Source organism: Panthera leo, chromosome B3 (genome assembly GCF_018350215.1).
Source record: "Panthera leo isolate Ple1 chromosome B3, P.leo_Ple1_pat1.1, whole genome shotgun sequence".
Taxonomy (NCBI): domain Eukaryota; kingdom Metazoa; phylum Chordata; class Mammalia; order Carnivora; family Felidae; genus Panthera; species Panthera leo.
Window position 1 is genome coordinate 11,632,834 of NC_056684.1, and position 15,993 is coordinate 11,648,826.

The 15,993-nt window shown below is 43.6% G+C and overlaps 1 pseudogene; it reads left to right on the plus strand.

Annotated features, from left to right (window-relative positions):
• Positions 1-528: 528 nt before the first annotated feature.
• Positions 529-14,855, plus strand: LOC122221453 (annotated as a pseudogene).
• Positions 14,856-15,993: the final 1,138 nt, after the last annotated feature.

Sequence of the window (15,993 nt, forward strand, 5' to 3'; positions counted from 1 at the left end):
CATGGAGCAGAGACAGTCCGTATGGCCTTGCCCAGTCTGGGAACTCCTGGCCCACAGAATCTGTGAACATAAGAAGATGGCTGATTGATGCCAGTATGTTTCGGGGGTGGTTTGTTATACAGTAGTAGTATCTGGAAGAGGAATTTATTTAAGACCCTATTGGGGTGCCTGGGTGGCTCAGTCAGTTAAGCATCCGACTCTTGACCTCAGCTAGGTCTTGATCTCAGGGTCATGGGTCCAAGCCACACATAAGACCCTATTACTTGGGAGAAAAGCCTCCAGAATCTCTTTATACCACCATTTTATTTTTATTCTTGTGCTATTTGATCTTTTTTCCCACAATAAAAATTGCTCACAATTAAACTTTGTAACTTCTACAATCGAGACAAAAAATGTTTAATGATGCACCCTCTGCTGATCACTAAGCCCCAATGACCTCTGTGACCTTGTCCCTCGACTTTGCCAGGAAATGAGACTCCTTGGGTACGTGGTAAAGCTGGGTGGCTACGCAGATCCTAGAGGTCCCTGATGCTTATTCCAGGAAGGAACAAGCCAGTGGCCCCAGTGACCGCTCTAACTGTCCTCTTCGAAGCACTATGCAGCTTCTTCGAGGATGAGTACGGACCGGGGTCAGCCCCACCTGCATATATGAAAATAACACTACGGAGGGGGCTGGGATTACGGGTAAAACAGACCCTAAAGATGGTTTGTGAAAACGTTGCCAAAGAGGCCGGGATGCTGCCTGCCTTTGGACAGTGGCTCATGCTGTTTCCCCTACATCGTGTGCCTTTCCTGGGTACAGAAGATTAATTCTGAAAGAAAAAGTTCAGTGCCCAGCAGCCAAGAGAAGAGAGGAGACAGGGACGCCAGGGAGCAGCCAGACTCACGCGCTGCAGTCACATCCCCACACGCTCTCTCCTCACGCCTCCTGACAGGTTGGGTCGGAGGATGTGTCTGGTCTCTAGAAAAAAGGGCAGTGCAGGAATCCCCTCCATGTCTGCATCTTTTCAGGAGCCTCAGTAAGCAGTGGGTGACCTTCCTCACGCGCATGTATGTCACAGAACTGGACAGAAGCCTCAGCCAGCAAGTAAAATGGAAGCCAGAATCAGTGGAATCTCCATTCCTTGAAAAAAACATCTTTGGGTCAGGCCAAAGCAGAAATCTCTGAAATGAGACCTTTTCTGCATCCCAGCCTTTCTTTGCCCAGAAAGCCAAATGTAAGAAAGAACTGCTAGAAACTAGGGCCGGCCTCCAGAACTACAGGCTCAGGAGATGTGGGGAGAGACCAAAGATGAAAAGCAGTGGGGAGAAACGAAGCTGTATCTGGAAGATCTCCCAGGAACTGTGGCTCGACTGCCCAATGCCAAACTCACAGCTCTCAGCCGGACTTGAGCCGGCTCCAGGACCTTTTCACTGTTTCCTACTTACTTTTACCGGAACAGCCCTCGCATTCAGTGCCACCAACTCCATCGATCAGTTTTTTGGAGCGTCAGTGGATTCAAACATGAATACGACAAAAAACAGACCTCTGGTTCGTGGACGGATGAGCCCGTGGCGAGCTGTGCGGTTCCAGAAGTTGCCCTTCTTACCTGAGGGGGTGGACCCACTCACGGAAGTGCTGGGGGTCCTCCACATCTTCCTGTGTACCTGTTGCTGTACCCCATTAAAGAGGATCAGCATTGCCAACACGTGGGTCGGGGCCATTGTTGGGGCCACACCACCTGTCGTGGGCTGGCCAGCAGCAACCTGAAGCCTTGACGCTGGAATGTTTCTCCTGGGAGGAATCCTCTACTCCTGCCTGCTTCCCCATTTCAACACACTGAGTTGGGGCCTCTGCACAGACGACTCCCAAGGCTCCCATATGATGTCAGTCACCCACCCAGTCCTGCGAAGGTGCACTGCCCTGTGCCACCGCCTGGCCTTGATCACACTGTCCTCGGCAGCCCCCGTCCTGGATGTCACCACATGGACCTTCCCCATCATCTCCCTGCCCACCCCCACCCCCCATCAACCTGTATATTTCCTACCTTGGCTTTTGGTTCTACATGGATGTGGACCAGAAGAGCTCCTTTTTTTTTTTTTTTTTAATTTTTTTTTAATGTTTATTTATCTTTGAGAGAGACAGAGACAGAATGTGAGTGGGTTAGGGGCATAGAAAGAGGGAGACACAGAATCCGAGCCAGGCTCCAGGCTCCGAGCTGTCAGCAGAGCCCGACACGGGGCTCCAACTCACGAGCTGTGAGATCATGACCTGAGCCAATGTCGGTCACTCAATTGAGCCACCCAGTGCCCCCCAGAAGCTGTTCTTTTGCAGCCTCTGGCACCTGCCCCTTGCTCCTGCTGCTCATGCTCACCTGTGAGAAGCCACCAGGTGGGAACTGTGCTAGGGGACAGCCTCAGAGTTGAAATCACATGGGCATGTGGGAACAAAAAAAACAAAAAACATACAGGGAGATGTGCAATTTTTTTTTTTTTATACCTCTGCTGGTAGACAAGAATATTTTGGTAATTCTGGAGCTCTAGAAGAGAGACTGCTGGGTGACTGCAAAATGATTTTGTGCTCAGTGATCACCCGATGATTGTTTTTTATGGTAACGTCTAAAACGCTCCCCAAATAACAGGTTGGCTCAGGTTGATTAGTACAGAATATTTTTCTCTCCAAGGGTTTTTTATATATTTCTTTCCCCAACTCCCCTTCCCCCAAACTGTTTTTCTTCTTCCTTGCATGGATGTACAAGTGCACCTCCTCCTTTATGGTCTCCCTTCCTCTCTCTCTCTCTCTCTCTCTCTCTCTCTCTCACACACACACACACACACACACACACACACACACACACACACACTCCCCACCCGCCAGCCCGAATGCTCATTGGTGGCCAGACACTCTATCTGTAGGTCTTGTCCTCTGGTCCCCCGAGGGCAGCGGAAATGCATGCTGTGGGCCCTCCCTGCGAATGAGCCAGGGCCTCCTATCCAGGTTTCTCAGTATATTCTCAACCACATATTCCCCCAGACAATAAAAGAATACCAAGGATGTGCGGCTGCTTGACATTCGAAGGGAGAATTCCACACAGTTGCCTAGGGGATCTCAGACAGGACTGCCAGCCCCTGGCCGCCCCCCCATTACACATCAGCATTTCAAAAACTCCAAGGAATCAAAAGGATCTCTATGGTTCACTTTAAAATCCTGGAGGTATCTGAAGTGTCTCTTTCTGGAAGGGTGGCGCAAGGCTTCATACCAGCAGTCCATCCGGCTCTGACCCATTACTGTCCCCCTTCGGCCACCGCTGCTGATCAGCGGCCCCTTTGCTGTGTGGCTTCTCAAGACTGAACGAGAAAGGAAGTCAGGGGAGAAAAGGTGAGCTGTAGCTCATCTTCTCATCCCTTCAGTGAAAAAATGCCATTTCTCTCCTGGTATCCTCTCAATTCAGAAATTATTCTCCCTATGTCCAATGGCTTTAAGAGCCAGAAGCTTAGGTTGGATTCCTGGTGGGGATGTGTCAGGTCCCAGGACTTGTGCGAGTTCCCCTGTAGCCACATATGACCTCAGTGACCTCTGGGTCCTTCCATCCACCCTTCACTGTGCCTCTTGTCCACTGTCGAACCCCACTTGCCTGAAGGTCTTGAAGAGTAACAGGATGTCTTAATTGTTCAGTTTCCAGGGGCACTGCTGCCCTATAGGAATTCATTTCAGGGTGTTTCAGCAACATTTAAATGGTCACGACGATACACCTGTTCTCAAAATTTTCCAAAGCGATTGCAGACAACATGTGACCTCTGTTTCTAGCTACCTGTAATATAACCTCTCAGCTGCATCCAGGTTCTTTACTGTGGAGAGCATAGCATGGGAATGTCTGCAAAGAACATCTCCAACTTGTTGCAGCCCTCGAATTTGTAAAATGCCTCCATTCTCTTTTCCTGCTTCAATAAACCAGTATGCATGAATGTGTGTGTGTATGTGTATATATCAAAGAAAGCGAAAAGTACAGATGACATTTTACTATGGAAGAAAAATGAAATCGCCAGTATTAGTCATGTCTGACCTACAAAAAATTGGCAATTTCGTATGGTTCGACCTAACAACAGGAGACTTGTTGAGGGCTTACTAAGTGCTGGGGTCTATGACAGACATACATGATCTCATTTAATCCCCCAGACCTCTTAAGAAGGACATTTATATTCCCATTTCACAGAGGAGGAAGCACACTGGAGGGGTTTAAGGTGTACCAGATGAGAACCTGAAGACAGTCAACTGGTCAACAATTCGCAAACATGGAATGACCAAAGAAATCACGGGACCAACACCCTCACCTTACATACAAGATAACCATAGCCTGCACATGGTCTGACTCTCACTGGTGGTGGACATGAAAGTACACAGGGGAAGGATCATCAAGAGTTCTCGAGACCCCTGGACATTCTATGTCTCTCCTGGTCTCATTACACTAAGTCTATGCCCTTTCTCAACTTGACCTCACTTGGTTACATCAAGGAAGAATAGTCATCTCTGCATATCAAAAACTAGAACCTTTCTAAATGCCCACCAAGAGGACACTACATACCTTCAATATGTTGTATCTTTTAAATGGAATACTACGGAACCCTCAAAAATAATGTCATGGTCATATACTTGGAAACATGAAAAGATGCTCAAGTTATTATCACGGTAAATTTCAAAAGATGCTGTGTACAACACAACATGAACACCTTAGAAAAGAGGCTGGGAAAGGGCGCCTGGGTGGCGCAGTCGGTTAAGCGACCGACTTCAGCCAGGTCACGATCTCGCGGTCCGTGAGTTCGAGCCCCGCGTCAGGCTCTGGGCTGATGGCTCGGAGCCTGGAGCCTGTTTCCGATTCTGTGTCTCCCTCTCTCTCTGCCCCTCCCCCGTTCATGCTCTGTCTCTCTCTGTCCCAAAAATAAATAAAAAACGTTGAAAAAAAAAAAATTTAAAAAAAAAAAAAAAAAAAAGAAAAGAGGCTGGGAAAATATACACCAAAACGTTCGCAGATGATGCTGCTAAGCATTGGGATCATGGTTTTTATTTTCTTCTTTCTAACCTCCTACAGTGAATACATATTTTTTTGAGAGTACTGAGAATAATTCAAAAAGATTTTTCAAATGAAACAGTAAAAAATTTGGCAAAGGATGCTTTCCCTCTTTCACTTAATGGGCCCCAGAGGCATCCAGTGAAGATCCAAGGATCTCCAAGGATCCCAGGTCCTGTGGATCCTACTCTTACATCTCTTGGACCCTCTGATGGAGAAAACAGTTCCTCCATAATAAAATAGTGTTTCCTGTGATTAGAGAAGGAAAGTTAAACTTTCAAGAAAATGATAGAACTGTAATGCTTTACTAGACAAAAATAGAGACTGCTTTCAAATGCTTGTTATTGGTACCTTCTATACAAAACCCTTTAAAGTATGCTGACCTATGACCCTTGGGGCCACCTTTTTTTCACCTACTGAATGTCACAAGGTCTCCCCTGCCTCTACTGACCACCAGGTCACTCTTGGAGGGTGATGGGCTATGCCCTTGTACACAGAAAACCTATCATTTTGATGTGCTCAAGAGTCCTACCCCTTCATACTCTCACCCATCCCCTCTTCTAGGCTCTGGCTACTTAGTGTTGAGAACTTGGAAAAGGGATAAAGAACAAGTGTCTCCTTACTTGACTAGATTTGGTCACAGTTCCTATACTGGTTGACATGGCTTCTCTGACCAGCCCTGAGTAGGCTCTCCTGATCTCTGCATGACAGGTTTTCAAATGCTAATTATGACTATCTTATGGAATGATGTGGGAGCTCTTCGTTGGGGGATGGGGTCCTGCACAGTTCAACAACATGACCCTAACTCTGGCTAACCTCTTCCACACGCCCTCAACTCCCACCCTTGGCTCAGGAATCACCAGAAAGGGTGGAGTGAAAGAAGCCACTCATTACAATCATCTACATAAAACAATAGCCTCCGACACTCCTACTCCAACGGTGCTATATTGTTATCCATTGGTGCAAAGCAAATTATCCCAAAATCTATTAGCTTAAAGCAACAAATATTTATTCTCTCAGTTCCTGTGGATAAGGAACCTGGGCATGGCTTAACTGTGTTCCTCCAGCTTAGAGACTCTCACAAGGCTGTAATCAAGGTATCAGCCAAGGCTGGGATCTTATCTGAAGACCTGACTGGAGAAGGATCTGCTTTCAAACCCACTGCCTGGCTATTGGCCAGAGGCACCCTCAGTTCCTTGCCATATAGGCTTCTCCACAGAGCAGCTCACAAAATGGTAGCTGGCTTCATCAGTAAGCAAGAAGAGCCAGAGTGAGTGAGTGCAAGCAAAATGGAAGCCACAGTCTCAGAAGTGGCACCTCTTCACTTCTGCCATAATCTATGTATTAGAATCACTAGGTCCAGCCCACACAGACAGGGATTACACAGAGCATGAATACTAAGAAGCAGAGAATCGTTGGAAGCCATCTTGGATGCTGCCTACCACAGGCACATTTTCTTGTCTCTCCAGCTCACTGAAGAATACCATAAGATTTTTCATGAATTTCTCCCCTTTACACTGTTGGGCTGGGAAGATGTTTTAGCCTGTTGGGTGCCCCCAACACCTCTAAAAACTCAGCTTACCCAGTCCCAAGTAGCTTGGAAGTACCCCCAGCATATTCCTGGCCAGTATGACAAGACTGAACAAATCAACACCAATTTCCTATATGTACCTTCCTGCAGAAGGCCCAGGACACACACAGCCCTCCTCCAAAGGGGGCCCCCGGAAATTACCCATCCTTCTAGTCTGCTCCACTGCGCCATGCCTTCTTTTCCTTGATCTCTCCAAGTCTCTATTTTCCTGTTAAAGTAGGTTCAGACACAGGAAACAAGATCTCAGAGTCACTGGAGGTTATCAAAACTCCACACAGCCAAATGGAGAAGCAACCAAGAACCCCAATTCTGAACTATGAGAATTGGGCTAGAGTCCCAGAAACCAGGAGGACCAGCAGAGCCTTAGGAGAAAACTACCAAAGATACCTGAATCCTTAGCTGGGAAGGTTGGAAAAGGCTTGATCCCCTAAGTCCCATCTCCGCTTCCCTTCCAAAGGGACTTCAGGCCCCTTCCAATGCCCAAGAAAATCCACTTCCCATCCCCATATGCTTTGACTCCCACCCAGAAAACAAAAAGAAACAGCATAAATTTTGTTTCAGTGGATTAAGGAGGACATTTCACCACAAGCCACAGCATAGAAACATCAGAATTGCTTTCAGGAGGCCTCCACCAGGGCCTCCCTGCAAAAAGATCAAAGACACCTTGATTATCAGTGATAATCAAGTTTGCTTATTTAAGTAGGCTCCCTGCTAAGCATGGAGCCCAATGTGGGGCCCGAACTCACAACCCCAAAGACCTGGGCTGAGATCAACAATCAGATGCTTAACCAACTGAGCCAACCAGGCACCCCTCTGTTGTGTATTTTTTTTTAATTAAAATATATAGATGTTAAAAAAGATAGATAGATAGATAGATAGATAGATAGATAGATGTTAAATTGCACCATACGTTAAATAGTTATTTGGGGCTAGCTCAAGCATTTATGTTTTATATGAGGAAATATAGCCCAAATTCCAAAATCTAATGACATAAGTGAACATGTGCACTACAACCACTTCTTAGGTTTCATATGCTTACACTCTAGAGCTATGGTTTTTAAATTTTTATTTTTGAAGCACAAAAACAACTGTTTTGTCAAGTAAGAGCAGAGCAGTGGCCCCAAGGGATACTTGTGCATCTGAAAGGAATGAGGCCAGAGTCCAGCCTGTACAGCCTCCTCCTCCCTCCCTTCAGATTTCTTGGGATCCTCTGGAGACCCTAGGACTCCATGGGACACAAAGTCGTGTTCAATATTAATCTGCGTTTTCAAGATCCAACACTAGAGGGCAAAATGCTGAGCCTAAGCTCTAGATTCATTATTCTATGTGTGTGCAGGATGATAAAGATTCCTATTGCAAACCACACTTTTAAAGAATCCATTTTCAGATCACAAAGTTTAACTCTTTGGAAACACAGGTCTCTGATAAAGCTAAGGTTGTTGTAGAGCACCCTGGAAAATTAAACAACTAAGCGACGCCATAATTCAGTGAGATCAGATTTCTGCAAACCTCAAACCAGAAAACAGCTTAAAAATATTAGATAAGAAGGCAACGCATTTGGGCCCTGATGAGGGGGGAGGAGCATAAATAAGCTTAGGAAATAATAAAAAAACATAATAAAATAATTATATTACATCTTTAAACATGATGAAACAATCTCATTAAGCCTAAATTCATTTAAAGGTCAATGATGCATAATTTATGTAGGCTCATAAAATGTATTATATAAATGACAATTAAACCAACATCCCCTTCTTTTTCTTATCTCTATCCTATTAACTCTATAAACACAAGAACTCTGGTATATTTTATGCAGTGGTAACAAATTTAAAGGATACTGTGTTTTCTTGAGGTTATTTCTAAAACTCCACAGACACCTAATCCAGTGACATTTTATCAAACACCACAGTGTTGTATCCCAGAAGATGAGCACTGCAAGGGAGAGCTATGTGGGAAAGATTCTACGCAGGAGTGAAGATAAATGGGCCCAAGATAAAATATGTCAGCTTCATAATATGGCTGGGAACTGCCTCGGACATACATTTTTTGGTATTAAGGAACTGGCTCAGTATGAGTCTCTATAGAGTAAGAGACTCTGATTCATTCAGGGTTTATCCATTCTGGGATCTGAGACTATACAAGGGAACAAAACAAACAAAAATCCCTGCTTTCACTGAACTTACATCCTTGTAAGGAGAAGCTGTCAGTGAACAAGGTGGTTGTGAACCTTATGGAGACAAAGTAAACCAGGAAAGCTAGAAAGAGGCTATAAGAGTAGGTAGGGATGTAGGAATTTATCATTTTCAACAGGGTGGGAGCTGCCAATTCCAGGAAAAGAGAATAGAAAGGGGAAAGGCCCTGAGACAAGAGCAAGGAGTAAGAAGAAAGTAATTTGGGCAAGGGGGCGCCTGGGTGGCTCAGGAGGTTAAGCGTCTGACTTCAGCTCAGGTCATGATCTCATGATTCATGACTTCAAGCCCGGCATCGGGCTCACTGCTGTCAGCGCAGAGCCCCCTTCAGATCTTTTCTGTCCCCTTCTCTCTCTCTGCCCCTCTTCCGCTCACGCTCTGTCTCTCTCTCTCAAAAATAAATAAACATTAAAAAAATTTTTTTAAAGAAAAGAAAGTAATTTGGACAAGAACAGAATGCTTAAAATGGAAAATAATCAGACAGCAAGGCAGACAGAAAAGACAGAGTGAGGGGTGGGGGGTACACTGGAGGAAAACGCTGCTGATTGCCAGGATTTGGGCTTTCATTCTGAGGCACCTGCCAGTGGTGCCTCAGGTCTGAGATGGACCTGCCAGTGGTGGCTTGTAAGGAAAAGAAAGCATCATCAGACTCAACGTTCTGATAGGATTACTGTGGCTGCTGAGGTGAGAAGAGACTGTACAGAGCAAGGGTACATGAGGCATACCACAAAAATACAGGCAAGAAATAATAATGGCCTGGTTATAGCAGAATAACTTGTATCAGAGTATTCCTCCTGACGATCACGATTGCCAATTCTGGAGCTTTACAAAAAAAAGCTGTTTGAAGACCCTGCAGAGCGACCCAAAGCAGACAGAAACAGAAGAGGATTTGATACGTGAAAAATAGGAATATGGCAGATAGAGCTGGGCAGAGTCTGGAATCATATTGGTGTGTGGAGCCAGAAAAAAGAATTCGAGCATGCCAGAGGAGCATTGGCAGAATTCCACAAAACAGAGGAAGCCACAGAGGAAGTAAGCTCAAAATGTGCACCGAGAATTCCCGTGTGTCATTGGCTGACCCCCATGGTCCACATCTGCAGGGCAAGACTACAGAAAGCCCAAGGGGAAAAGAGCTGGAAAGACTAGAGCTGAAGTGAGATTTGAGCACCTGCCCACCACAGGGAAGACGGAGGGAGGAGATCAAATCCTTCCAAGTTAAAGGGGCTTTCCATTACAGCCTTTCCGTTACAACTCCATGAAAGCTACACTTAGGAGTAAAGACCTCCCCAGGGCTAATGTACTCACCTCCGAAGTAACAGTAAAACCAAAATAGATCTGCCTTAGCAATGATTCAGGTGATATAAAGTAATTTAACTACATTCTAGAACAAAACTCTGTATTCTCCGAAGACAGAAAACAGATTTGAGATCCTTTTAAAACCCATCTCCTACAATGTCCAGTATATAATTTAAAAAGTTACTAGATATGAAAAAAACAAAGGAAAAGGAGACCCATAGGAGAAAAAAAGATGACTCAGAAGTTGGAATCAGCAGACAAGAACTTCAAAATCTCTATTTTAAGTATGTTCAGAGACTTAAAGGCAACACAGTCATAATGAATAAATGGATTAAAATAAAATTTTTAAAAATACAAAAAAATGACCAAAAAGAAAATTCTAGAACTGAAAAATACAATATCTGAAATTGAAAAGACCAAAACAAAAACCATAGTCTAGAGTGGAATAACAGAAGGAATAATCAGTGACCTTGAGGACAGGTCATTAGAAACCATACCAACTGAAGTTTGACCATGTTCACCAAGTACCTGGACTAATCAATTATAGGAGGTCTGCACAGAATCAGTCAAGAATTTAGTCGACATTATTACCAGCACTAGGCCTAAAAAAGCAAGAAGGTAAAGTATCAGAAATGAGTGAGACAGTTGTAAAAAAAAAAAAAAAAAAAAAAAGGCCTGATTTTACCTCCTCCAGCTCCTAATCTTGTAGTGACTCCCATTGGCCCAATCAGTCAGAAGCTACCGGGCATCAGAGCTAATTGGCTCAATATGTAAGAATCCCACAGCCCACAGCAGGGTGGAGATTATGAAGAATGGAGGGACAAAAAGGGAGTATCTAGATCACACTCCTAAATATATCCTAGGAAGTGATTAAAAAGACAAAAACAAGCAAAAAGCCCCATCTTAAAACCTAGGTCATTTACAAATTAATAAAATCCATACTGGCCCAAAGTTCTTGCAGCACCAAGTTCTAAAAGATAATGAAGTGGGGCACCTGGGTGGCTCAGTGGGTTGAGCGTCCGACTTCAGCTCTGGTCATGATCTTGCAATTCATGGGTTCAAGCCCCACGTCGGGTTCTGTGCTAACCGCTCAGAGCCTGGAGCCTGCTGCAGATTCTATCTCTGTGTCTCTCTGACCCTCCCCACTTGCACTTTCTCTCTCTCTCAAAAATATAGAAACATTAATAAAATAAATAAATAAAAATAAAAGATAATAAAGTAATAGCTATTAAATTTTGAGAACTGTTGTAATCACATATTTTAAAATCTAGTCAACATGTTTTTCATGTGCAAAACTTACATAAAATTATTCTCAGATGTCCAAAGATTAGAAAACATCCTGCACATTACTTTTAGAAACAATTATTTGAAGACATACTAAGACCAACTGAAAGAAAAGTCAAAATTAAGAACTCAAAAACAGGGAATTTGTAGTAAAAGATTTGTGTAATTCTTCAATTTGGGCAAGGGGGGGCATGCAAATTAGAGTGATATATTCTTTTTTTCTTTTTCATTTGCAATTGGCAAGCACTAGGACGAATTATAGTATGCATTCCACTAACAGTCCATTCCTAGCATGAGAGGACAGAATGGGAGGCTCAGAATCCCCACGGAGACAGACAATTAAAGGAATTGTCCTAGTTATTTAGGTACTGGCCTAAAAGATCTTTCCTTCCGCCACTGGGCACCAAATTCACTGGTCCCATTAGATCATGTCCTATCTGATAGTATGAGCAGCTTAGAGTAAGGTGTGGCCCTACTCAACTGGTCCCATTCTGTATCTGCACCTTCCCCAGGGCTATGTTCTTCACCCTGCAACACGCACAAAATACCCCAGGTTTGATTAACTTAAAACAATAACTGTGCTGTCCTGACCCAATACTTTCTAACAACGGCTAGATTTTTTACGGGATTGGGACACTGTGCAAAGAACCACTGAATCATCGCCACAAAAACCTCGTAGTAATAGAGAATCATACGATGGCCAACTTCATCGTAAAATGACTTAAGAAATTACTTTCTTATTGAATGGCGAAGAAAAATTTCTGATGTAATATATGCCAAACAATCAACAGTGACTACCTCTAGGGGTAGGATTATGACAAATTTGTACCTTCCACATTACCAACTGGAGTTCTATCATTTTTCTAAGTTTTTACAACTATCATGTCATATACTTTAATTAGAAAAGCCTTTAAAATAAATAATTTTAAAATAAAATGCAATACAGGGGATACAGGAGCTACTTAATAATGCCACATGGAAGCAAACGAACAAATCTAAAATATGGGATATTTTCTAGGACAATTGACCTAGTTTTTGCAACATGACAACTGGAGGAAAGGGGTGCAGGTTAGTCAATATTTTAAAAGAATTAAGGGACAACAAGCAAATATTATGTATTGACCTTGTTTCTTTCCTGATTTAAACAATTCCTCTAAAATATGAGAATTTTTAGATAATCAGGAAAACTTTATTGTGAACTGGATGATACCAAATTTCTTCATGTATGATTATGTACTATGGCTATATAAATAAGGCCCATATTATTAGAGATGCATACTAAAGTAAGTGAGTGCAAAATGGTATGATTACTGGAATTTGCTTTAAAAGAAAAAAGAGGGGCACCTGGATGGCTCAGTCATTTAAGCACCCAACTCTCTCCGTTTCAGCTCAGGTCATGATCTCATGGTTTCGTGAGTTCGAGCTCCACATTGGGTTCTGTGCTGACAGTGCAGAGCCTGCTTGGGATTCTCTCCCTCTCTGCCCCTCTGCCGCTCACACCGTCTCTGTCTCTCTCAAAAATAAACACACTTAAAAAATTTTGTTAAGAAAAAAGAGGGGATGGCTCAACTGGAAGAGCATGAGACCCTTGATCTCGGGGTCGTGAGTTCAAGCCCCATGTTGGGTGCAGAGATTACTAAAAAAATAAACTTTAAGAAAAATAGTTTTGAGAAAAAAGAAATAGATGTTTATGTGGGAAAATGTGATGAGGTTCATTGAATTATTCTCCTTATCTTTGTATATGTTTGTACATTTTCATAGTTTAAAATGTGAGATAAAATTGAAAACACTATTTTTAAGGGACTTAATCACAAGTATTTGTAGCTGCTGAGGAGCAATTATCCACCGGTGGTAGAAATTATCCGTCATCAAGCGTCACTGTTTACAGGCGTACCCCAGAGATTCTGCAGGTTCGGTTCCAGACCACTACAGTAAAACAATACTGCAACAAAGCAAGTCAAATGAATTTCTTTGTTGCCCAGTGCATAGAACAGCTGTTTATACCACAGTCTATCCGGTGCGCAATACCATTATTTTTTTTAACATACATACCTTAATTTTTTTTAATATTTATTTATTTATTTATTGGGAGAGCACAAGCAGGGGAGAGGCAGTGAGAGGGGGACAGAGGATCTGAAGTGGGCTCAGTGCTGACAGGCTGACAGCAGGAGCCCGATGCAGGGGCTCTAACTCACGAACTGCGAGATCATGACCTGAGCCAAAGTCAGACGCTCAACCAACTGAGCCACCTAGGTACGTATATACCTTAATTTAAAAATACTTTATTGGGACGCCTGGGTGGCTCAGTCGGTTAAGTGTCTGACTCTTGATTTCGGCACAGGTCATGATCTCAGGGTCTTGAGATGTAGCCCCAGGTCAGGCTCTGCACTAACAGTGCGGAGCCTGCTTGGGATTCTCTGTCTCCTTCTCTCTCTGTCACCCCTCCCCCCAACTCACACACTCTCTCTCTCCCTCTCTCACTCAAAAATAAATAAATAAACATTTTTCTAAAACTAATAAAACTTGAAAGTCTAAATTACTCCTTGATCCACGGGCTGTAGAAAGCATGCTGTGTTAGCAAACATGAAACACTAATCTCATTGTACATCTGTGTCAGAGCTCTTGGGTGACCAAGTGCATTGTCAATGAACAGTACGATTTTGAAAGGAATCTTTGTTTCTGAGCAGTAGGTCTCAACAATGGGCTTACAATATTTAGGAAACCAAGTTGTGAACAGATGTGCTGTCATCCAGACTTTGTTCCATTGATAGAGCACAGACAGAGTAGGTTTTTTTTTAATATAATTTATTGTCAAGTTGGCTAACATTCAGCATATACAGTGTGCTCTTAGTTTTGGGGGTAGATTTCCATGGCTCATCACTTACATACAACACCCAGTGCTCATCCCAACAAGTGCCCTCCTCAATACCCATCACCCATTTTTCCCTCTTCCCCACCACCCTCTTCAACCCTCAGTTTGTTCTCTGTATTTAAGAGTCTCTTATGGTTTGCCTCCCTCCCTCTGTAACTATTTTTCCCCCTCCCTTCCCCCATGGTCCTCTGGTAAGTTTTTCAAGTTCCACACATGAGTGAAAACACATGGTATATGTCTTTCTCCAGGCAGAGTAGAGTTAGCACAATTCTCAAGGACCCTAGGATTTTCAGGATGGTAAGTGAGCACTGGCTTCAACTTGAAGTCAGCAGCTGCATTAGCCCCTAACAAGAGTGTCAGCCTGTCCTTCGATGCCTTGAAGCCAGGCACTGACTTCTCCTCTCCAGCTATGAAAGTCCTGGATGGCATCTTCTTTTGATATAAGGCTGTTTCAACCACACTGAAAATCTGTCATCCGGGGAGCCACCTTCATTAAGGATCGCAGCCAGATCTCCCGGAGAACTTGCTGCAGCTTCTACGTCAGCCCTTGCCGCTTCACCTTGCACTTGGATGTGTAGGGCTGGCTTCCTTCCTTAAATCTCCTGAACCAACCTCGGCTAGCTTCCCACTTGTCTTTGCAGCTTCTTCGCCTCTCTCAGCCTTCACAGAATTGAAGAGATCCTTGCTCTGGACTAAGCTTAGGCTTAAGGAATGTTACGGCTGGTTTGATCTTCTATCCAGACCAGTAAAACTTCCTCCATATCTGCAATAAGCCTGTTTCACTTTCTTACCATTCATGTGTTCACCAGAGTAGCGCTTTTCATTTCCTTCAAGAACTTTTTCTTTGCATCACAGCTTGGCTAACTGTTTGGGGCAAGAGGCCTAGCTTTTGGCTTATCTCAGCTTTTGACAAGCCTTCCTCACTAAGCTCAATCATTTCTAGCTTTTGACTTAAAGTGAGAGAAGTCCTCAGTGTCCTTTCACTTGGACACTTACAGGCCATCGTAGGGTTGTTAATTGGCCTTCTTTCAATATTGTCAATATTGCTGTATCTCAGGGAATAACAAGGAGGCCCAGAGAGAGAGAGAGGAGGCAAGGGAACTGCTTGGCAGAGTAGTCAGAACACACGCAATATTTACCGATTAAGTTTGCCGTTCTAAATGGGCGAAGTTCATGGCACCCTGAATGCCTGTATTGTCTTTCAGCTAAGACCTTATCACCCCATGTTAACTTTGTTTAAAAATAAGTACATGGGGGCACCTGGGTGGCTCAGTCAGATAAGCATCTGACTCTTAATTTTGGCTCAGGTCACGATCTTGCGGTTCACAAGTTCAACCAACTGCACTGACAGTGCGGAGTCTGCTTGGGATTCTATCTCCTGTCTCCCTTTCCCTCTGCCCCTCCCCTGCTTGCTCTCTCTCTCTCTCTCTCTCTCTCAAAAATAAATAAACATTAAATAAAAATAAAAATAAGTGCAACCAATATGTTTTCATCGTGTACAAACTGCAAAAAATAGTCTAAGGATATAAATATTAATAATAATAATAATAATAGTTAACATTTATTGCATGCTTATGTGCTAGGCAGCACACAGCATTTTGTAAGAATTAGTTCATTTAATCTTCAAAACAGCCTCCTGAGAAAGATGTCAGGATAAGTTCAGTGGGAACCAGATGGGAGTTCTGAGCAACGTACTCAGACCTATGAATCTGAAGT